This window comes from Anser anser, assembly GCF_964211835.1.
Source record: "Anser anser genome assembly, chromosome: 7".
NCBI lineage: Eukaryota > Metazoa > Chordata > Aves > Anseriformes > Anatidae > Anser > Anser anser.
The window spans coordinates 34,919,127-34,942,301 of NC_139727.1; the positions used below are offsets into that span (position 1 = coordinate 34,919,127).

At 42.1% G+C, this 23,175-nt stretch overlaps 4 long non-coding RNA genes across 5 annotated transcripts; 3 read left to right on the forward strand and 1 right to left on the reverse strand.

Moving 5' to 3' along the window:
• Positions 1-9,312: 9,312 nt before the first annotated feature.
• On the forward strand, positions 9,313-12,032 carry LOC310902411. The gene is made up of 3 exons (XR_014586712.1): positions 9,313-10,098; positions 10,780-10,910; positions 11,918-12,032. It is a non-coding gene; the product is annotated as an uncharacterized lncRNA (long non-coding RNA).
• Positions 11,293-13,548, reverse strand: LOC310902412. Its single transcript, XR_014586713.1, has 2 exons — positions 13,113-13,548; positions 11,293-12,986 (listed from the first exon to the last, which is right to left on the reverse strand). It is a non-coding gene; the product is annotated as an uncharacterized lncRNA (long non-coding RNA).
• Positions 13,549-13,655: 107 nt separating this feature from the next.
• LOC310902410 lies at positions 13,656-17,023 on the forward strand. 2 transcript variants are annotated; one of them, XR_014586710.1, is made up of 3 exons: positions 13,656-13,986; positions 14,610-14,918; positions 15,045-17,023. It is a non-coding gene; the product is annotated as an uncharacterized lncRNA (long non-coding RNA). The 2 variants fall into 2 exon arrangements; XR_014586711.1 differs by having other exon boundaries at positions 14,610-14,710.
• Positions 17,024-17,947: 924 nt separating this feature from the next.
• Positions 17,948-22,731, forward strand: LOC310902137. Its single transcript, XR_014586514.1, has 3 exons — positions 17,948-18,031; positions 20,044-20,092; positions 20,579-22,731. It is a non-coding gene; the product is annotated as an uncharacterized lncRNA (long non-coding RNA).
• The last annotated feature ends 444 nt before the right edge of the window (positions 22,732-23,175 follow it).

The window sequence follows — 23,175 nt, forward strand, 5'->3', positions numbered from 1 at the left end:
CAGTGAGGTATTGGCATGCTTTTGCTGCCTTCAGTTTTTAAAATTTTTATAAAGTTCAGGTCCCCAAAACATGGCCCAGCATATGCTCACCCTGATAGCGGGAAAGCACAGAAAAGAAAACAATTGCTTATACACCAGGTTGGATTGCATGATCTGGTCCTAGCTTCATAAATAAGGAAACTCCTTGCTTTTCTTGGTATCCCCTTGGTACATTTGACAAGCACAGAGTAAACAGAGGAGACCAAAGCCTTTAGATCCAGAAGAAAAGCTTTTGGGTTGGGAGGAGACCAGAAGTACCTAAACAAGGATTTTCCTTTTGATGTGGGTTACTGGATAAATTCCTTCTTTTGGAGATGTAGCAAGACTTTGTTTGTGTAATATGTCTACCTTTTGTGATGGGGAAGGATTACCATATTCTCAGTCTTGAAAATGTGCCATTTTTATTTTGTGTGAAAACATTTTTTCCCCATTTTCTGTACTGTTTGAGGGTGAAACTGGACGATCCTTCCTCTAAGGTCAACCGATAAAAGAATAATCCCTTTTCTGAAACCCTTTTCAAATTGGTTAATGCTCTAACTGAAAAAAAAAAATAATAAATAAATCTAGCAATGAAGTATACCTGAAACAATTTCTTTTTAATCCAAGAATGTTGTGTTTAGTCTCTATGCAGCTATTGGACAAGGAGGCTGTGAGGTCTTGCCAATGGTAGGAATTGCATCTTTCTAAAAACATGTAAATCTGTGCCTCCTGTCCTAGCGTAAGCTGCTGCGGTGCTGCCCACATGTTCCTACGGGAAGCTACCAACCCATGCAATAGGCCAGCAAGACCCTGCATAACCTTTGGTGTGTTTCACATACACATCTTTCACTGTGAGGTACTGAGTTGTGACATCAAGGAGTTAATGTGGACAAAAATGTTTGATCTCATTCTACTTGAACTGATTACATTTTGAATTCTGATACTGCTACAGCAAAGCTGTAGATTTATCTTGAAGTAATCCAGCAGAAAGGCACTATTTTCCTGTAACTAGCAGCCATTCTGTTTCTTAAAAGAAATTTGGGACAGATGTGTGTGTCTTCTTATTTCAGTGAATGCAGGGAGAAAATGTATTTTATTTCTTATTAAATAAATTTGCCCTGTTCATCTCAGTATGTGGGACTGTCAAAGTTTATAAATTTGGCAGTATTTTAACATGATCATTCTGTTTTTCTTTAAACCGAGTTATTAAATTGATACATTTTTTATAAAAAGCAGAACCTGGTGGAAATTTATTTTCTCATCTTTTGACATTTAGCTGACTGTTAGGGGGTTTTAAGTAACACAGTATCTTAAATCAGAGTGGCGGAAAGATAAAAGGGCTCCCAAAGCCTGTTGAAAACCACCCAAACGATAGGGGTGCATTGGGTACTTTGTTGAAATGTTGGTAAAGTAGTGTTTGTTTGTGATTTTGTTTTGTTTTGTTTTGTTTCTTTCTTTTATTTTATTTATTATTTTTTTTTATGTGCCAATGCTTCTCTCCCATCTCCTCTCCCCTGATCATGGGTAACTAGAGACAAACAATTCAGGTCAGATTTGGTGTGAATGCAACTCAGGTGAAGGCCAGACCACACAATGCTGACTCTGGAAAGCTCTCTTACCTTTCTTTTGAAGAAAACACTTGTTTTTGAGTTGCGTCATAAGAAGCTGCTATGACTGGATGAGTAGGTACTAAAGCAAAACTCCAGACCAAGATCTTAAGAAGAGATTGAGTTTCTTCTAGTCTTTGCAAACCCTGCGAGAACCATTAACTTCCTAACAAACAAAATTAGGCATTTCTGTGGGGAAGGGGGAAAAGTGAAAGCAAAGAAACATGAAGAGACGGAAACAATGAAATCAGTCTGAGGTCAGGAATAGACCAACATTTATTTAAGGAAAAGTGATTGCTACTTACTTTTTTGTGCAGTATTGTGCACGCTACCTGAAGAAGAAAGGACACAACATTCAGAATTGTACCAAGATTTGCATTAGTTCCACTGCCACACGAAAAAGCTGTTTCATTATACCCTGAACTACACTGTGAGCTTCATTCTCCTCTAGCTTATTGTGGTTCTACCCATAGCAAAGACTGCTCATATCAGCGGAATTACTTAATGTCTCCATTTGCATGACTGGGAATGAAGTCAGAGCCACAATTTAATCATTTTTAAAATCACATGTTGCTAAGAGTTTGCTCAAAAGAGGTCTCTCTTCCCATTTCTCAAAACTGAGCAAGTTGGAGCTGAGATAAAATTTTGGAAGGAATTTCAATCTGATGGGCAAGTTCAATGTTCCAGCATTTGCTGTAATCCCCACACAGGACATTGTTTGCAAGAATTGTTTGTAGAAACATCCCATGGAACATAACCCTTTAAGAACTGTTGATCCCCAGGGTCCTGGAATTGTTTATTTGGACATCTCTAATCAAAGAAAGGTATTTTGTATGGAAAGAAAGAAGGTCCTCCTTGCATCGTGGGAGATGTAGTCTGGGCAAAGAACAGGTCCCTCAGTTACAGCTGGGCACAAAAGGGAAGTTGCTTGAGAAGTAACTCAGGAAAATATAAATTAATGTTAACTTGGTCCAAAACAAAGCTTCACAGCCAGACTCCAGCAATAACCATGAGGCTGAAAACATTGCTTCCCACTCAAAATCTCACTGATTTGCTTTGTGGCTGGATGAAGCTTTGGATCGAGTACACATTCTAGTATTGGAAAGACCATGATAACAATAGAGACAAGTGCTTGGGCCATGCAAATCAGTGTTACCTGTAAAAGTCAGCATATTCAAGAGCAAATCTCTGATCAGTGTTTAGCCACTAAATGCCTTCTCCCCTCTTCTGCTGTCTTGCAGTGGAACATCTTCCAGGAGTCACTGGACAAAGTTAATCCCAACACAAGCACTGATTCAATAATTGTCAATATTTATCTCATACCTATGTTCTGTAAAATGGGAGTAATTCCATTTGCCCAGTTTTGGCATCCTAAGGTGAAAGGCTTTGTGGAAAGTACAGTTTCTTGTAGCAAACCATTTGCCAACTTTTTTCTAGTAAATGAGATGTCTCATTTGCTTTCTTTCTCATGCTAGGACCTGCAGCAGGGCAGGAAGCAAACCAACAAACCAAGGTCATTCATGCATCTGCCTCAGCTGAATGCCTTGTGTTCTCCTGGGCCAGTAAAGGGGAACTAAGTATCAGGTCTACAAAGTATGAAACGGAGAATTTATGAGCTTCCTCATGCCATGTGCGGTAACGATCGTTAACTGCTGTCCTGAGCAGGAAAGTGGCGTAAAGCACAGCGGCTGCTGACTTCCAGCTCGGTATGAACGCAGCACCTTGTCGATGGGTGATACACAGTGCAAAACGGAGGAGCAGCAAGCCCTGCCTTCAGTTTTGATCCTTGCTAGGAAGGTAACAAAGGGAACAAAACATCCTTCGCAAGGTGCTGAGTCGAAATCCTCACCAGGAAGCTGGCTGAGGGTGCTGAGGAGCGTTTATCGAACCAAGGCTGCAGGAGTCCCTTCCCTTCGGTGCTCCACAGAGCAGGGAGCTTGGGTCAGGCCAGGAGGAGCTCCTGCAGGGCTGGGGCACCCTGCCCGCATTCACTTCATGCCACATGTATCTACAACCAGCCTTTGTTCAACCAACAAAAGCAGACAGCATCTCAGTGAAGAAGAGCCCCAACTACTACAGGCGCACTTCACTCTCGAGTGGCTGGCCGTCCCACGCTGGCAAATTAAATGCAGAAAGAGCGATAATGGTTTAGCAGGGAGAAGAACAGTTTTTCCACCTCTTATTTGGAGATAATGGTGGAACGTTGCAGGGTGGGTTTTATTTTTTTTTTAGCCTCTTCCCAGCACCTGTGCTTATTTGTTGAACAATTTATAGCTCCATCTGAAGTATTATCCCGCTGACGGTAGGAGGCATTTGCAGCGCAGCACAACATAATCCTCCCCTCGGAGATTAAGACTATTACCTCATTGATGCTCCCAGTCCCTGCCAGCCTTGGCATACCGATGTACGGCATGAATGCAGGTCTGCAGCACAATGGCTCACTATGCTACCAGCTAAGCCACTGAATACTTCTACAGTCATGCCTTTTATTGCCGGAGTGACATGACAGTAATAATGGATAATGAATTCTGTTAATGAGATGACTTATTTCAAAAGTAAATAAAGCTCAGGTGTCACGTGGATGAAAAATCTGAAATATCTGCAAATGTGATTTAGACGAATGTTCCAGGAAATAAAAAAAAAAAAAATAATAATAAAACCCAACCCTGCTCTGAGGCAGCTGCGTGGGTAAGAAGCAAGAAGCAGAACAGGGCTGGTGAGGAGGGTTGTGTCCCGGCGTGGATGGCTGCTGGCACCAGCCTTCCCAGAGCCCTGCACGTGGCCGCATGGTGCCGAGCACCACCTCTGCTCCCCGCCTGCTGCTCCGCTCCCCAGGGCAGCGATGGCATCAGCCGGTGACAACGCTCACCGTGTTCGTCACAAGAGGCTCTCAGCCTGCTTGCACTGACACCGAGGGAAACACAACCGTCCACTGGCACGTCCGCTAAATGATATTTGTTCCTTTACCACTTTATAATGGTTTTCGCAGAGTCACTTCCTGTGAAGAAACAACTTCTGCATCTTTTTGCTTTACAGAAACGTGCTGTCTTTTTCCTCTCCTCGCGCTCTCAAGTGACTGAGCTGTGTCTTGCTTCATTTTCACAAGCCAGTTCACTGACAGGCACAAACCGAGTTTATAGCAGCTCGGTTTATCGGACGTAAAAACGTTATCAGCAGCATCAGCACCACACAGAGATGTAAACACGCATCACCCATGAGGAGCAGCTATGGCATGGATGCTAATATTAGAACTGCCAGACAGCCTTTGTACAACTCAAGGTTTCTTTATTGACCATAAATGCATTAAAGCATCAAAGAAAGAGACTACTTGGTGTCTACAGGCATATTTATCTTCCCTAAGACTTCTTGCCCCGATGTGGACTCTGACTACTGCACATCTTTAATACATTTATCCTCACAGCATGCCTGGGAGATGCCGAAGAGCTACGATTTGTATTTTACAAACAGAAAACTGAAGCACCGAGGGAGAAGGCAGGCAGGCCCGTGAAGTGAGAATTCAGTGAGAATTTCACCCTAAATAACCACAAAACCCAGGCTATCGTCCAACTTCCAGCACTGCTCCTTTGTAATCCAAGGGGAGAAGGGTCCTGAGGAGAGAGCAGAGAGGGATGAGGGACCCCAAAGAGGAGGCCATTCTGAGCTCGCCCCATCACAGGAACCTGCCCACGCCACGGCAGCGCAGCAGGATGCGGCCAGCCCCGGGCTGAGCAGTGCCGCGGCCCCACGCCATCCGTTGCAGAGCGCTCAGTATGACTTCGGGCTGCTGCGAAGCTGCCCCGCTGTTTGGTTGTTTAAGCTGCGGCTGCAGAGGAAAAAGGAAAGCAAAACCAGGGCTTGATTTATATCTCGTGGTTGCTGGAAGTCGTTCCCAAAAGAAACAAACAAACAACTCCAAACAGTTTTAAACTTAACTGTTAAAAAAAAAAAAAAAAAAAAAAAGACAAAGCGCTTCTATCATTTTCAGTAATTAAAGCACAAGCAAAAATTAAAAACTCCTCTGGCTCTTTTCATTTGATGACTTCAAGCCTATTTTTTCCCCTCGCATACTCCTTGCACATTTCATTCCTCACAACCCCGTCCCCATTAGTGGTGATGACAAAGCTCCCATCGCTCCCCGTGTGTGGGAGAATCACACTGTAAGTATGGATTTAATCACCAACCTTCAAAGTGACTAAGAAGGCAGATAGACGGGATTCCTGGGGAGACTTTCAAACGTGAAGTTTGACGTCCTGGCTCTTTTGAAAACGGTGCTGTTCTTTCCTAACCGCTGCGGAAAGCCTGCCCTGCTGGGGCTAATTGCAGGTGTCCCGAGGTGCAGGCACCTAACTGGTGCCAGTGGCCGGGGAGCAGGGATGGGGTGGGCAGGGCTGCCAGCTCAGATCCTGCTTCTGGCACTACTTTTCAGCCTGGAACTTGTTCAGGATGGGCAAGAAAGGGTCATTCTGTTTCCAGGCATTTCCCACATCAGCAGTGTACATGAAAAGCATCCTCCCTCTGGCAATGCTGGCTCATCATTTTTTTTTGGGGGGAAACAACTAAAATCCCTTCAGATACCACCACCCCTTCAGAAAGAGCAGATCAAAACTCAGGGATTATTCTCTTAAGCATCTCTAGCTAAAGCCAGTAATGGGTTTAATTAAAAGACGTGCTGAGCGGGGCGCTCAGCACTGAGCCAGCCTTTCTCCCTCAGCCTGCGCTGTGTAGGTGAGCCCCATCCTCAGCCCGTGGCCCAGCCTGCCAGACAAGCAACAAGTAACAACCAAATCCAGCTTGCAAGGCATATTGGTCTGTGCTCAGAGAAAAAAAATAATGTCATCACAACTAGTACTTTCTTGATATTAGGTTTAAAAACAACAACAACAACAAAACAGCAGGTAGTTTCAATATTCTCCTTTTTTCATGCATAGGAAGGGAAAGCTGTGAACATTCACACCAGAGAACAGAAAACAATTCTCTTACACTTATCGAAATTTGATTTTCATTTTACCTTACACATTTAAGAAGGTTATCTCTGAATACCAAATGAATTCACTTTCTTTAGTGTGCTCATTAACTATGATTTTGTATGCATGAAATGATATCATTGGGGCACTGTTAATATAAGCAGTTGGGTTCTGGATCCATACCTTTACCTAGTGAAGTCAATGGGAAAATTCTCATTTATTTCAGTGAAGGTAAGGCTGGACCTTAGTGAATAGTTATCTATCGGAGCATGGAAAAGAGAGCAGTGCATGCAAGGAGATGCAGATACGCATCTGCTCACACTTTTAGGCAACCTGAAGACACACAGTGCACTTCCAAGCAAAATATAAGAACACCTTACCCAGTATTAAGTAACTTTCCAAAACAAATACAATAAAAGTATGAACAAATACAATAAAAGTACAAACAAATACAATAAAAGTATTAAGGCATGAAAGTATCTGCTTATTAAGCAAAATGGCATTGCATAAAAACAACCATTGCATATTGAGAGGTGAATTTTGTTATGTGGACCATGCGCAGCCTGAGGGTGTAAAAACTGAGGGCTTGTGCTGGTTTCTGTGCTGTCAGGGCTGGAAAAAGGAGAGCTCAAATTGCTGTAGAGCTGTGCTGGCAGAAGTCCTGACCACTGATGCGAGTTTAGTGGTCAGGCTGTGCTTTTATCAGCATACCTTTTATTCCACTTGGTGGTAGTTTTAGTCCGCTGGTCAAAAGTAAAGCAGGGCCTTTGTGTATATTAGCAGGGCTAATTATCAGGGCTAGACTGAAGGAAGTACCGGAAAGTTAATGTATGAATACAGAAGTGATTATGTGTTTCTTGTACGGATTCCAGTGCCCCAGTTCAACCCACATCAGAAGAAAACGGGCGCTGCCCACAGGCTGCAGCCTTCCCAGTGCATTGTGCAGCAGCTTCCAGTGCAGACTGAGCCTGAGTTGAGTCTGCAGCATCCACACTCCTTGAATTAGAGACAGCTGCACATTCCTCAGTTATTATGAGTTATCTTCATTTATTAGCTGCTTCCATGTGCCACAGTAGCGCCTGCATATGCAAACGAACTGAGCCTGCATTTGTAAAGATGACTGCATACAAAACTCAGTCCCCTTTCATTTACAGGGTGTTTCATAAACAGTTTGGAAGTTGCTTCATATGTGTTTTGCTGTTTTGTTTTCTTATTATTTTTTTAAAGTAATGGCTCAATGTTGATTGTATCAGCAAAGCTATTATGCTGAGTCCCTGCAGTAATTTGTCAAATAATCATCTCCTGGCACATAGTTTTTTCTACAAAGGCACTAATGATTACAAGTATGATTAATAACTGAACTAAACTGTTGTTGCTGGGAAGTTCTCAGACGATTCAAGGAATCGTGACCTGTGTAAAAAACAATGTTAAGAACAACAGAAGCTGATCGTGTCCCGCGGAAGGAATGCACGACCCGCAGTCCTGTTTCCTTTTCCCCTGCCATGCTTTTTTATTAGATCTCTGGATAGAAACCTTGCGTGGGTCATTCCCCGGTCAGCTGCTCATCTCCACTGTTGTTCCAAGCTTCCCAAGCCACCGCAGGAAGGACAGGAGGATTTCTTTAAGGATTGGTACTATTTATAAAATAAATATAAAAGCAGGCCTCCATTTTGCACAAGTGACGAGCCATGAGAACTCCAGCAGCTGTATATTTGTTGAACACCCGCCTCCTGTGAGTATAAATTGCACCTTACCGAGTAGAATAAAATACAGTCCACCAGAGACTTTGCTGCAAGGTGTAGCTGCTTGTCTGTGGGCAAGTAATGACTTGCGTTTTCAGCTGCTCCTTAGTAAGAGCCTTAGTAATTGGAATCAGTTATTCAAAACATCTCTAAATGTGATTTAAATGGCAAGGATTTAATAACATAGAAAGAAGTCATTACAGAGGTTCAAGCAGGGGAGAAGGGAATTCCGTTTTTCAGAGCAGAGGGAGAAAAATAAAGCAATTACTTGATGTAAAGGCCAGAAACAGGACTCCTGCTGTCACGGAGAAATCAAATCTGTCAGCAATTAGTGGGATCTTAGGAGGCAAAGAACCCTTCAGTGTTGAACAGTGAATAAGGGGTTAGCAATTATATGAACTGATAAAAGTGTTCTGGTTTTCAAACAGCAGGTTAACAAGGCTTACTTTTTTCATAACTTCATGCAGATGTGATGAGTCACACTTTGTGACATTTTTCAGGAGGGCTGCATGCAAAGGTAAGAGAACAACAAAGCGCACTGCGTTGCCGTTGCGTCTAAGATGCTGCTGACTTCGTTACCCCAAAATGACACACAGCCCAGTGACCTGGCCAGCCCCGCTGGCTGGCACTTCTCACCGAGGCCAGGCAGCTCTCTCTAGCTTACTTAGCTCCGCAAAGGCTCTGCCTTTAGAAGTACTGCCATACGTGGGCACTAGTGCGGCCAAAAAATATAAAAAAAAATTGGGTCTGATTCTGTCATGCCTTTGGCTTTCAAGGATAGGGCATGCTCTGAAATCCCAGCAGAAGGTGTTTATACCCTAAAAGACTGATCCTGGAATGGAGGAATTCATTCAGGGACACAGAAAACGTCGTGATTATGCCTTTTTAGTCTGTACTCTTGCTAACGCTATAGACGCTGCATAGATGTTACGTGACTCATTTGCACAATACAAATAGTATTTGCAGGAAACAGAGATGAGGGCACTTTCTCGGTACGCCAGAGGCAGAGCTAGAGCTCAGGATCATGTCCTTTTATTTATTTTCATAGGGAACTTTTTAAGCAACAAGAAGCAGAAAGAGACTAGGAACTCAAGCCATCCAGCGTGTCCTGTGGTAGACACGCAGGGTAATGGTGAGCCTGGAAGACTTCACCTTCTCCTTGCCTCTCCTACCATGTCTGCAGGCACCAAAGCCCTTCAGAGCAGCAAACAAAGGACCTCTGGCAGTTTCAAAAGGCTTTCTCTCTCGAAACAGTGGGATGAAGTGTGTCTAGACTGAGATGGAAAAATCCTCCTGGAATGTCTAAAGAAATTAGGCCTATTGAGATTAGCAGAGAAGGCCTTTCAGAGGGATCAACATACACAGAGAAGACTGCTTTATAATAACTTTTCTCTAAGTGAGGACTCCATCCACTGAAGCAAAAACCCCATTTGAGCCTGCAGCAGGCAAGGACTGGGGGCTGCTGAGCTCCTCCAGCAAGGTGAAGAAATAGGATCAGCATGTGCCTGCCCAGTGGGACACACTGGGGCTTATTCCCAGTCTGAGGTAGAAGGGGACTAGAGTGCTGGCTGTGAAAACCTGTGGTCTAATGCTCCAAGAAGGAAAGGTGCAGCTGGTCTGGGCTACAGTACCGAGCCTCACCTCATCTGGTATGCCTGGGAGTGAGGCATCAGCCCATCTTCTTGTGATTTTTTGAAAAACTCCCTGATGTAGAGCTATGGTGGCATTGCAGAGCATAGTAGCATGCTGATGGGTGGTGTTGCAAAGGTAAGTTAGAAGTTGAGGAAAACCAACGCAACCAAAAACCCAATCCAGATCAAGATTTCTCTTATCTAAAAGTCTTACAAAGACATCCTGGGCAGAAGGGGAGATAATATAAAATACATTAAAAAAAAAAAATCTGTTGAAATATAGTATTAACCTCCAAAGCCGTGCAAATCAACCTGTGAGCAGTGTTTGAGGGAAGCATTAGGTCACCCCTGTAACCTAAATATCTTGGAAAACCTTTAAAGCAAATTCAAATCTACACATTCAGAATACCTAAATTCTGTTGAACTTCGTTCATTTCCTAAATGATTTTAAATTTAATATCTTCTTTAATATGTATTTTAAGTCCTTCGAAGGCTTGGAAACCACCTAAAAGATATCAGAAGAAAAACTCATACATGGGTACATCTCGGGGGGAGCCTGAATCATCAGGTGATTTGAGGAGTAATAAAATGCATATTTATTTTTAAAAATAATATAAATTCTTTTAAAGAAAATGCAAATTTCAGGAGTTTTTGTCCCATGCACTGCTCTGAAAATAACTGATTTTAGAATTGCATTGCAGATGAATCTGTGAGCACATCTGTTTGTGTATGGAAAGATAGTGGATGTACAGGGGAGAGAATATTATTTCCGAAACCTGAGCCCATCACCCTCTTTTCCTCTCCTGTGTGCTTACAGGACTGCGTGAGCTGAATATCACACTCTCTGTGAAGAATGGCATTTCTGATCCCTCCTGCTTTTTCTAGGATGAAGGAATACTTCCAGGGAGATTCACTTTCAAGTGAATTCGTCAGGTTGCACTGACCCAGGTAAATCCTTTGGATGTCATATCAAATGCTTGAGATAGCTTCCCTTTTTAAGCACCTTTTGAACCCAGTCTTGAGTTTCTTCCTGAGCCACGATTTTTGGCTCACAACGTGTGCATTAACACACAATTACCTCTGCTCTCAAGAGCAATTCAGGTGTTCATTATCTTTCCAAAGCAGTCCTTGTTTTAGGTATTTTACGATCTCACATTAAGGAAGTGCCAAACAGTCAGTGCCTATTGAAAACCAGAAGTATAAATCCTATGTACGTGAGTTTTACACCAGTCCTTTAACTGGGAAAGCACTGAGATATAAGGAAAGATTGCTTACCAAAAAGAGAGGTAGGAAAAAAGAGGCAAACTCCTGGCCTGTGTGATGGACCTAGTTAGGGCAGAATGGTAAGTGTTACACATTCAACACCTCACGTTTTGCTTCCAGGAATCGGCAGCAAAACATCTCTTCTAAATCCAAGTACGTGCAAATCACCCACCCCAAGGAAAGCCCACACAGTGCTGAGAGATGCTCGTGGGTGTGCAAGCAGAAGGATGGCTTCCCACCTGCCATCCAGTAGGGCTGGAGCTGATGTCCATGGGTTTGGTAGAATTTCCTCAGTTTCTACTCCAACACCTCAGAATTTCTAGGAGGTCTCCCACCTTATTTTGGGAGAGTTGTATCCAAATTTATCAAGAACGAGATGCAAATTCCAGTCTGAAGTTTTGAGTTCCCTGCTTCTCCCAGAGCAGAGATCCTCAGGATTTATTTAAGAAGGAGCTGCCAGGAGCTGGTAATCTTGCTGGCAGTCCAGCTGTCTCTGAGGCCTTCTTGTCTGGGGAAAATTAGTAGCGTTTAGGGAAAAGCTTTGATGTAAAACAGCATAACTTCATATTTCTTTGAACTTCTTCAGTTTGGCTTCAGGACTGAATGTGGCACAAAGACCACACTTGTTGTGTAGCTCGCTGATTCCTCCTTGGTCATGGACAATTTCCAGATTTTTCTGGTGGTCCTTTCAGATACGACAGCAGCTGCCGTGGAGCAGTTAACTCCTCAGGAGGGCACGTGTTGCCCCTCCACGGTTCAGAGAGTGCCTATGAACACCTCCTGGGTCATCCCTCGCCCAAAATCCCTTCCAGAAGGAGCTCACTGGAGATCCAGCTCATGGGTTTTTACAGCAGAGTGCCTCGGGACCTGCAGGCACTGAGAAGACAGTCAGGCAGGAGCTAGCATCTACGAGTGGCCGTGCCAGGACAGGCTGTCCCTTGACGAACAGCTCCCTGGAGGTGGTGACGGTGCTGCACACCTGCAGGGCCACCCGGATTCCTCTGGGGAAACCACCCTGACATCCCCGTTGAGCCATTTTCTCAATCGCTCTCGAGATTTCCGTAATGAAGATCTTATCTTTGGCAACGTTCATCCGAGGATATCCACAAACACTTTGCAAAACAGCACATGAGGCATCCGCAGCTACTGGCCACTCAGTAAACTGATTGTGTCAGGCCAGAGGAGAAATTTATTTCCTCCTGAAACAAGACGTCACGAAACCCCTCAGCTGGCTCTGCCGCCAGTTTCCATCGCATTGCAACCTCCGACGGAGGCTGGAGGTTTAGGTCAATCGTACTGCAGTTTGCCCATCATAAAAGGGATTTTTCACAGACTCAGGCTTAAGTGCAGTAGGCTGGGGGAGTGCCGCATCCGTTTCCCCCTTCCCGCACCCACTGTAGGCTTCGGCGTGGGGGTTCCCTGGTGGGGAAACCACGGGGGCAATGCTTTTCAGGTACGTCAGAAGCAGAGTTGCAAAACAAGCTATGATGTACAGAAAAAACAGAGGCCTCTGTGTTTCCAGAATTACTGTTTCAGCACTAACTGACTGCCTCTTGCAAACAAACAAGCAGGCAACAATTTTCTACATAAATGTGGTCTAAACCAGAGGTATATTGCTTTTTTAAAATGAAGCAAAAAGCAACATTGTAATTGTTTAGAGCTTGCTAGGTTTAAAAGGGTAAGTTATTTCTGTGAGCTTTTAGATAAATATTGGAAGAATTTGAATTATTTTAACATGACACTGAGAAAGCCCTTCTTCACCTGAAAAACAGAAGGTGAACAAAATATTTTCAAAAACTATTTCAGATTTTTTTTTTTTCAATCGAAGGAAAAACAGAAGTATTTTTAATTAAGGCTAACTTGTCCCAGAGTGCCCAGAGCCCTCACCAAAATGCCAGCAGCCATCCCGAGCCACGGCCACCCCCACGTGCAGCCCCCGGCACTGGGGCCAGGCACGCGCCCACCGGGTCAGGGCAAACGCAGCTGCCTGCAGAGCCGAGGCAGAAAGGCCTTACAGAAGCAACCATTATCCTATATACTGCTCATTAACGAGTCAAGTATTTTAAATTAATGCTTTGCCAGCTCATTTGTTTTCATGCTGGAAGAAAATCTTCCAGGGCTGTATTCACATAAATCACTTCTTTGGACAGGCTCCTGACGCTACAGGGCTGGTGGTGGGGAAGAATCCCCTTCGGCTGCAGCAAGCTCTGGTCAGGGCTTGGGTTTTTTTTTTTTTTAGGTGCTCCAAGATTAAAAATCAGAGCCTATCCATCATAATAAGACTTTGTTCTGTGGGTACCTGCTGTGGACACATCAGCGGCAGCAGCTGAGATAATAGCTGAGCAGGTGGTAATTATTGTGATTAACTGCTGCTGTGTACCTTCAAATTTCAGGCAATTGCTGTGCTTTAGCACCCACCTTTATTGGGGGCTTCCCTGGGCTTTCAGTGTGAGCCTGTCTGCTTTATGGGATTTCGCAGGCTGTAAACTCTCTTTGGGCACCGGACTCTATTATTTGCATATAGCTGCTAAATAATGCTAGCAACAGCAGTTAGAGAAATTTGGCATTTTCCAAGCTGTACCTGCAGTCACATTTTCCAGCAGTCCAGCCACTTGTTGCACAAGCAGAGAGAAAATGAACCACAAGCGCTGATCTTTCTCTCTCTTAACCTCAGGGCTCCCAGCTTCGCTCCTCCCTGCTGCTAAATCACAGCTTATTGCTATTTTTACAAGAGAAGATTAATGGACTTAAATGGGCACAGGTAATTCTGCATTGTTCGAAGTCTCTTCTAATAGCACCTGCTGTAAATTCTTCGGTGCTCATTATCTCGGCAACACATCTCAGCCTTTAAAAAGTTTGTTCGGTGGAGGAGGGGTGTGAAGGGTCATGGTGCCCCAGGAGCGTTGTGAAAGTATCCCTGGGGTTTTATGGGTGTTCCTGGGGAGGGTTTGCTTTTGTGGGTTCCCAGCAGGACCCAACCCTGAGCATCTCGGAGGGGATGCACGTGGCTGCACCAGGGCTCGCCGAGGCTGCGGGAGAAATGCCCACGCTTATGGCCTCGTGAACTTTTTGCTTTAGTAATTTCCTCTTGTTCGGTGTGTTCAGTGCTCAGCTGAGCTTTGTTCCAATAGCTGGGGGGCGTGTGACTTCACCAAAATACAAAACACACTCACACAAAAAAAAGAAAATGCTTGAAAAATCACAATGACATGGTTGTGTTGGTAGCTTGTGATTTTTTGAAATGAAATGTGCCTAGACAATGAAAACTGAGCCAAGACACTATATTTTGCAAGCAACCTCTTTAGCCTCCAAAGAGGCTCTTTGGCAGAGCTGCACACCAGTAAGCTACCTGCCCCATGCAATCCCTTTTTTTTTCACTCCTAGAAGAAATGCACAATACGAAGGCCAACGTGGCGTTGGGCAGGCTGGCTCACATCACAGCAACGTGCAGCAGGTTGAACGGGATGGTTGTAAAGAAACAGCAGGTGCAAAAAACAAATGGCAAGCACAACAAGGGGACAACACAGGGGTGCGTGCATGGAGCAAGGCTGCAGCGAAGGGGCTGCAACTGCAGCACGGCGCGGGGGCTGGACTGAGACCCGTGCCCACACTGCAAACCGGCTGGGTAGGAGGGATGCAAATGAGCTGTGCCAGCGCGGGAAGTACAGGGCTCGTGTGCCTAACTAGTTGCAGGTGGGAAACCGTGGGCAATGTTTCAAGAAGTGGCTTTGAAAGTTGGCCCGTTGTGACCATAAACAAGAAACTAAAGAGCTTTACAGTATGTACTTACAGCTTTTAATTTTCTCTCCCTGTTCGCAGATATCTGAGTATCTCACACGCTGGTGGACAAGTATTTTGATTGTTCAGCCCTGGTTTTACATTTAATAGCCCCGCTACCTTCTCCCGACAGCGCCCGCGCTCTGCTCCCACATGTGGAACAGTTTACATTGCCCTTTTGCACAGCGGTGGAAGAGTCGGGCTCGGCTTGTGCTGCGAGCAGCAGCTCAGGCTCTTTCTGAAGCCCATCAGGAGCCCGCTCTCTCTGCCACAACTATCGCACAACAGGCGACACAGCACAGAAAAAGGACCGGGATCTGGCAGCGCTGCCTGAAAGCAGGATTTTCACCTATTCTGCAGTTATTCTGCAGCCCCGTGGCACCAAACATTCATTAGCAACCAGTGCAATTTTGGAGCAAGTTGTATTTACGCGCAGGGACAAGGACTCATAATCGTTGTCATCTACATATTGTTGTTTTACATAACAGCTGCAGTAGAGCAAGTGCACTTTGGTCAATAGTTTCATTTATAATAAAGTAATAAATTAGGAATATTTTTCCCTTGACAATAAGTTTTATGCCAAGATTTTATGTAGCTTAAAGCAAGTTGTCAATTAGGCTACTTAAATTAATTTTTGGCAGCAGTTAATTGGAGCCTAGAGTCTTTTGTCTTTAAACAGCTAATCCTAAACAAGAAAATACAATGATTAAATGTTTCTTAAACAATATTATTCACAGAATTTAAAATATAGCATTTAATTAAGATTTGGACTTGTTAATCTCTCTCTCTCTCTCTTTTTTTTTTTCTTTTTTGAGAGATTAATTTAAAATTCTTGAAATAAAAATGCTACCGTGACTCTGATTAAACTGGCTTACCACAGGGCTATGGTCTGAGACCTTGCAACACTTCCACAGCTCTTATGCCCAAAGGCAAAGGATTTTGGATTCATTTCTAAAGAGACATATTTTGTCCTTTCAGAGAAGAAGGACATTCACCTCTGGAGCTCCGGACCTCTGAGTTGTGTTCGCAGGATAAAAATGTTGTATTATTGCACTTATGTTCTGGTAAATGCTCTAAATAAATACAAGACTTCAGTGAGCAACCCCAACATGGCTGGCTTCTGGGCAGAAAACCAAGACTTCTTAAAACCAGAAATCATGGAGGTTTACTTCAAAAAGACCAGTAACCAACAATTGAGTCCAAGGCTCTGATTATTCTAATGTGTTTCCTATCAATGAAAGTAGGGCAGCTAGAGAGAGGTCTCCCAGTCTTGATTTTAATTTTTTTCTAGTTCTGGAAATCTGCTGTATTCCTGGTTAAATGTAACACATGGTATCATGATTTGAACAGAAATGAGTTCTGATAGAACAATAGTCCTGACTGAATCTCTCATTTATATCCACAATCACTTCTGAAAAAGAGAGTGAGTTATGGCACAGATCTTTGGTACGTTACACAGGAGTTAAGATTAGATAATCATAAAGCTTCCTACTATGAAATCCCTGAAGATAATTTTAATTAATGAATTAATTAAAGAACAAAAAGATGCATTCTCAGTGATAAGTGTATCTAGTCACCTTCTTCCTCATAATTCTGGCCGTCAGTGCCTCCTTCTTTACCAACAGAGAATCTACAGCAGGCAGACTGCACATGTTTGAGACTTTCTGGAGCAAGAGCCCATTAGCTCAAGTACCCTGCATGGACATAATCACAGAAAGGCAATCACAGAACACCAGACACTTGGAAAGAAGGAGGTACAGACACGTGGAGAGAATATTGCCAGCTTTGGGGCAGCTGGAGATCTCACGCCATATTTCCCTGTCTGCTCTCAAGGAGTATCTGGGGCTCCACACACAAAATGCAGGATCTGAGCTAGCATTTCACCTGGCCCTCTCATTACCACTGCGACAGTCCGTGTGAGGGGAAACCCATTGCTACTGTTTTCTGGTGGGAAAATCCATTGCTAGAAAACTTGTGGACAAGGACAGCAGGTGGAAGCAGCTAGGGGGTATCCAAGCTTAAAACCAGTGAATTGCTATCAGTGAGCGATGTTAATGACTTCTTTCACAAGAGATTCACAGTAGCACCAGTCTGATGTATTCAGAAAGTCTCTCCTCATTTATAGGGTTTTACAGATAAACGGATGCTGGGTTCCTTAATTAATGTCTTCATGTGTTTGAGCCTTCCAGCTTTGCATTCTTGACCACCGCTTTCCAGACGAGTGGCTAGAAAATTCTTTCCTTCTTTGTTTTAAAATAATTTAAAAAATCATAATAAAAATAAAAAATAAAATGCATTCACAAGGCTCTAGCAATTGAATCTTCAAGAAAGCCATCCAAATTCATGATTCATCCTAAAACCACAAGGAAAGCTAAGTATGCTGCTCAAGGCCATATGTCTCACAAAGAAGGAGCATTGGTTCTTAACTGGAAGCACTGTGCCTGGTTGTTATTTGAAAATTAATAGGACAGCTTCTCTGTTACGGTTGTGTTCTCTTATATCTCAATATCATCCAGCACAGCAGCACTGCAGCAGTCCACAAATATAAATAAATAAATGAATAGGCAAATAAATAAAAGAAAGTGGGAATGTCTGAAATCAAATGTGAAATGGACTAGGCTCCTCTCATTGCTCAAGCTGATTGAAATGCAGAACAGCCTTTTCAGTTATTTAAAAACAATTTCACTTCACTTGTGAAAAGCTGATTTTTGGTCTGAGACACAATGATTTAACTTTTAATGAAAACCCACACATTGGAAAGATAGTCATCAAATATGGAATCAAAATATAGTATCAAGATCAAATGCTTACTCATGGGCAATTGCTGAAAAAACCTTGAACTATATAAATTAAAAACAGATGCTTTAAATTAAAACACATAAATTACTGATGCTGATATCACTATAAATTTCAGTGATGAAAATACATTACTCAAGACTTTAAGGGAGACTCTAAAGGTTACGTATAGGAGTACTTTGCATTATTAAACAGAGTGTCACTTGAAGAAGTTCCCTGAAAAAATGTAGGAGGTAAAGTATCTCAGATTATTGTGACATGATTCAACTACTAGTGCTGCTTTTTATTCTGAATAGATGTTGTATATCTTGGACATTTGTTTGTTCAGTTTCTGGTGCGTATTTAGTGTTTGAACATAGAACTCTGTGTAGCTTGTTCTGTTTCCATCTGGACATATATTTTCTCCCTATCCCCTGTATAGAGAATGCAGCTGGAACCAGTAACATCTCTGCAAATGAACTGAACTTTTAAGTTCAACCATTGAATCATGCTTCAGGCTGCTTAGTGTCTTTCAAACTCTAGTGTAATTTGGTATTATTTCCACTAAATAATGGCCAAATCTTGTATGGAAAGCTTCCATGTCCTCAGGACAGTGGGCTAGTTAAAAAAATTTATCCAGTGTAAACATTTAAAAACAAAAAAACAAAATGAAGTTTTATTTATAGCTCATTATTTTAGAATGGTGACATTTACCTCAGGCTGGAGTATTAGAATTTTGCATTAAGCAGTTTTGGTTTTGAACTATCTGAAACATCTCAGTAGTGTTGAAAACCATGTATCAGTATAATAAACAGATGTTATAAATATATAAAATGTGTATACATGTACAGCTGAACTATGTGAGTTCACATACATGTGAAAATAGACATTTTCTTAAATACACATATATGAAGTACATTTTATTAAGAAAATTCAAATTTTCATATATTTATTCATAGCTTTTTATATGAAGACTTCTTTGGTTTCTTTTAAACCATTTCAGACTTTTCTATTATGACCACCCAATATTTATTTAATATTCTATATCTAGTAAACTGTTTCTCTTCTAGGACTTTACTAGATATAGACAAAGTAATGCTTAAAGAGAAGAAAAATCAACTCATAAAAAATGCACCTTGTAAATAACATAAAATATTTGTTCATGAGTTTCTCTGAATTCTGTTTGTATTATTATTTGTAACAATGATACAGTCAGTGGGAATGTAGTATTGACAATTGATGTAACCAGAATTTGAAGAGAGAAAAACGATGGAAATTCCATGACATTTTTCCATTCTGCAATATTTGTAGACCATCTGTGGTACTTGCAGTCCTTGACTTACAAAGTGAGAGCACAAGGTTTTCTAAACTCCCTTTCTAACACACACACCAACTTGTATTTCTGTGTGAAGGAAGAGATTTTTTTTTTTTTTTACTGTAAATTGACTTTAGATTCTTGATGGTTGAACTGCCTGAAGATAAATTGTTGGTTTTGGACATCCAGCTATCATTAATTTATCAAGGGATCGGGTGTCATACCCTTTAGGCATCTATGTAATTATTGGAACATCAAGTTACAGAAACAGAAATTTATACATAAGGGGTTTTTTTTTATTTGCTTGTTTGTTTTTGTTGTTGTTCATTTAAAATACTAATTGTAAACAGTAAAATTGGTCTCTTCAGTAGTGAAAATTATTCATTCACTGTCTAACTCAGTCAGCTGCACTCTATCTCTAAAACCAGAACTCAAGTGACCTAGCATAGTTGGCAAAACCCAGCTGATTTCCCGTGATGCTTTTCTTCACATGTAAAAATAGCTTAAAAACAGATTCTTATGTCAGGAAGCTCTACCAGATTATCTTCAATAACCTGCTGAGAGGATTTCACCAACCTGCCATATATTACACCCAATTACTTTTCTGTAATTAAATCATATCTTCCAGAGAACAACCAAGCTAGAGAGCCCCCAGTTTCCCTGACAGATTTTGCCCATGGATAATCTGCAGCACTGTTAGAAACATTTACCTTACTTGTAACTGAAAATCACACAGTTATAATATCAATTTTTTTAATTTTTTTTTTGTCTTTACACCCATTTTCAAAAGATGCAGAAAAATGCTTAAGATACAGTGTCAAGCATTGCTGCCACTCTGCCTGCACTTCACCCTCCTGGTGACCACCACCCTCCACCACTTCAGCAGAACAACTTTTTAAAAATGAGACCATGTATTTTCCTAATCCACATTTTGTCATTCTTCCTTTCAAGCTTATGCAGCAATTTGAAGCTGTGCTAACCTTCCTATGACCTTGAAAAGGTAAGGGAAAACCCTATGTTAACAATTCTTCTCTCTCCTTATTTGGGTAAACTAGAAGCCATGAGAGCCTTTTATTGACTTTCACTATAGTTTTCACCCTTGGCAGTACAACTGAACCTGCCCTGACCTCTTTTGACCAAGCGCCTTTGTCCAACAAACTGTTCAAAGCATCTTGCAGCCAGATGTGAGCCCCCACACCCTCGGTGTATAGGCTTGACTGTACAGATCTCCTGCTACCTCCCCTGACTGCTTGTACTGCCAGCAATTGCCTTCAGCTTGCTGCCAGCTGGCCTGATTCTGAGATAAGACCCACTGGCCGGGTTAAGAAAATGACACCTGATCGTGGGGCTGGTCTTGTTCCCATGAGCTGCACCCTCTCAGAAGGCTCAGTTGTGTCTTGAAAAACCACTCCATGCTGGAGGAAATAAAAGCAGCACCTTCCTCAGGCTGTGTGAGGTAGGCATTCAACCTCCTCTCTTCTTCTAGCAGGGTTTGCTCTGCATGTTCCCCAAAAGGAGCAGAAGACTGCATTTGCAACCCCACCAGCTACAAAAGGGGAGCAGTGAGGATGGGAAGAGACTCAAGAAAGCACTGATCTGTGTCATGTAGTATGCTTATCACTGAATAAAATAACATTCTCAGAGTGGACAATCTCTCAGCCTGCTTGGCAAGAGCTCACGAAGATCACATGCATATTGGTCTATATTGGTCTATCTCAAAGACCATTCATGCAAACTCCTTGTATCTTATAATTGATGTGCATAGGATGTTCAAACTCTTTGTATCTTACAATACATTGGTGTGCCCGGAGCTTGGGTACTTGGTTAGGCAGCTAATTTTGATCTCATGGAAGTCAGGGTGTAGACAAACCCATCTGAGTAGAGGTACACAGAAAGAATCAACAACAATCTCTTACTTAAGTCTTACAGAGCTTACACTGACTTCTGTAGACTTTGGATTAGATGTAGGCTTCAGGGTTGTTATCAGCTTTTATAATATGAAAACTTCTTTGAATCACATTTTATTTCTTGTGTTCTTTGCATTATTTTGTCCTAGAATTCTATGAGCAAGTGTGTTGTGGTTTTTTTTTGTTTGTTTGTTTTTCTTTTCTTGTTCACCAGCCATTTTGACCACTTTCCAGTCTTTTGCCCTTGAATGGATAAGCAGAACAAAGTACTTCTTTCAGTCCTATTTTGATCTTATTTTGACTCATTTCTCAATACACTTTGACATTCCTGTGTCTCTCAGAAACAGTTGTTTGTCAGCTTTATCCCTGACTAACGCAGTATTGAAAACCCCAACACTATTCACTGCAAAGAGCACTTCTGACTTCTTGTTTATTCTAAGATTCTCCTTATACTTAGCTGCCATCTCTGTCTCCCTGCTCCACTTGACTATATCCAACATCTGGAAAGCAGATCAATCCCTGAAGTCAATCTGACTCACATTATCTGGAAATAGCCTTGTTCCATTATAACAAGACCTTCACTGCCCCATTGCCTTCATGGCTGAAAGACATCTCAGCCAATGGGGGCATGGATTAATGTCCTGAAGGGAAAATGTGCAAACCTTCTAACGAGTTTTTTTTTCTATATATAAAGAACCATCAGCAATGAAGCTTCCTTGTAATTCTTCAGTTAAGCACTCAAAATTATCATTATTACTTTTTTTTTTTTTTTTTGGGGGGGGGGGGCAAAAATGAGACCCATGTAGGAAAAAAATGTACTCTAAAAATACCCATTTAGTAACAAATTCTCTAAAAGAGAATGAGTTGCTACCAGGTCTGATCTACAAGTCAACCAAACCCCTGCCAGTAAATACTGACATATCCCCACCTGGCAAAAATAAAAATGGGTATTTGAAAGTTTAAATATTCACATGCCTATGAGATTTTCAGCCAACCCTACAGGATGTAATATTGCTGATAGTCCTTAAAAAAAGGCAACCAAAATATGAAACCTTCTTTCTCACCCCTTCGACCCCCGTCAACACTGTTCATTTGGATCAGGTGTTTTTGAAGTTTGCACATGGCAGTCTCATTTGCATTTAATGTCCTTCAGATTACTTCCTTTTTGTTGTGCTAAACACCTCTCTCAGTTGAGTCTAATTTGATGAGGTCATGCTGTGACTCTTGACCCTGTGGGTTCTAAATGAAACCATCTGACAAAAAAGTGAGTAGAGTGAGTCTTTTGCCTGTTCATGGACATTTGATATTTGCAGATGTGCAGCAAGTTTTACAGACAACTTTTTTTGCCACGCTAACACTTGATTGGAGAGGTGGAAATAAGCAAATTCCTAGAGAGAGTAAAATATTCCAAAAATAAACAGGTTGTGGTAGTCCAGTCTCCACAACTCCACTAGCTAAAATAAAAATAAATCATAAGAAGTAAGTATGGCCCATTACCTAAGTCAAGGGAATCCTAAATTCTAGTGAAGTTTTTCTACCCCAATAATGACTTAATATCTTAGGGTTTCCTTCCAATGTCTGTGAATGGACACACCTGCATGTCTTGGCATGGGGACACGGGGACTGTCTGATGGCTCGGAGGTGCTCTTTGTACACACTGGAAGCCTCCACCTGCTTGGGCTGATGTGCCCATAAGGAAAGGCTGAGGAGGTGCATATTTATCTCCAGTTGTCTACAGCCTGTATTACACAGAGGGTCAGTTTTGATGGTCTCGCATTCCTCATTTGGCCTTAAAAGTCTGGGTCTGTTACTACAGCTTTGAAATTCTCTCATGTACTGATCACTTCATTCCAGGCTAATTTTATGTAGAGAGAGTCACTGGAACACTAAAACATAAAGCCAAAAAAAGTGCCAAAATATTATTCCAGACTCTTCTGGCCCCAAAATAGATCCAAGTTTTACTAGAATTTTATGATATAAAACTGGAAAAGGAAATCAATAAACTCAGAAATTTCTTCAGTGTTCTCTGCTCATCACCCATTACTTTGCTAGGCTGGAAGTGAGACCGTGCTTAAATAGTATTTGGGTTTTAGCCAAAATACACTGAAACTGTCAGAAAGACCTCATCAGTGAATGTTAGATGAGGCCATATATTCCTTTTTATTTGTAACTCTTC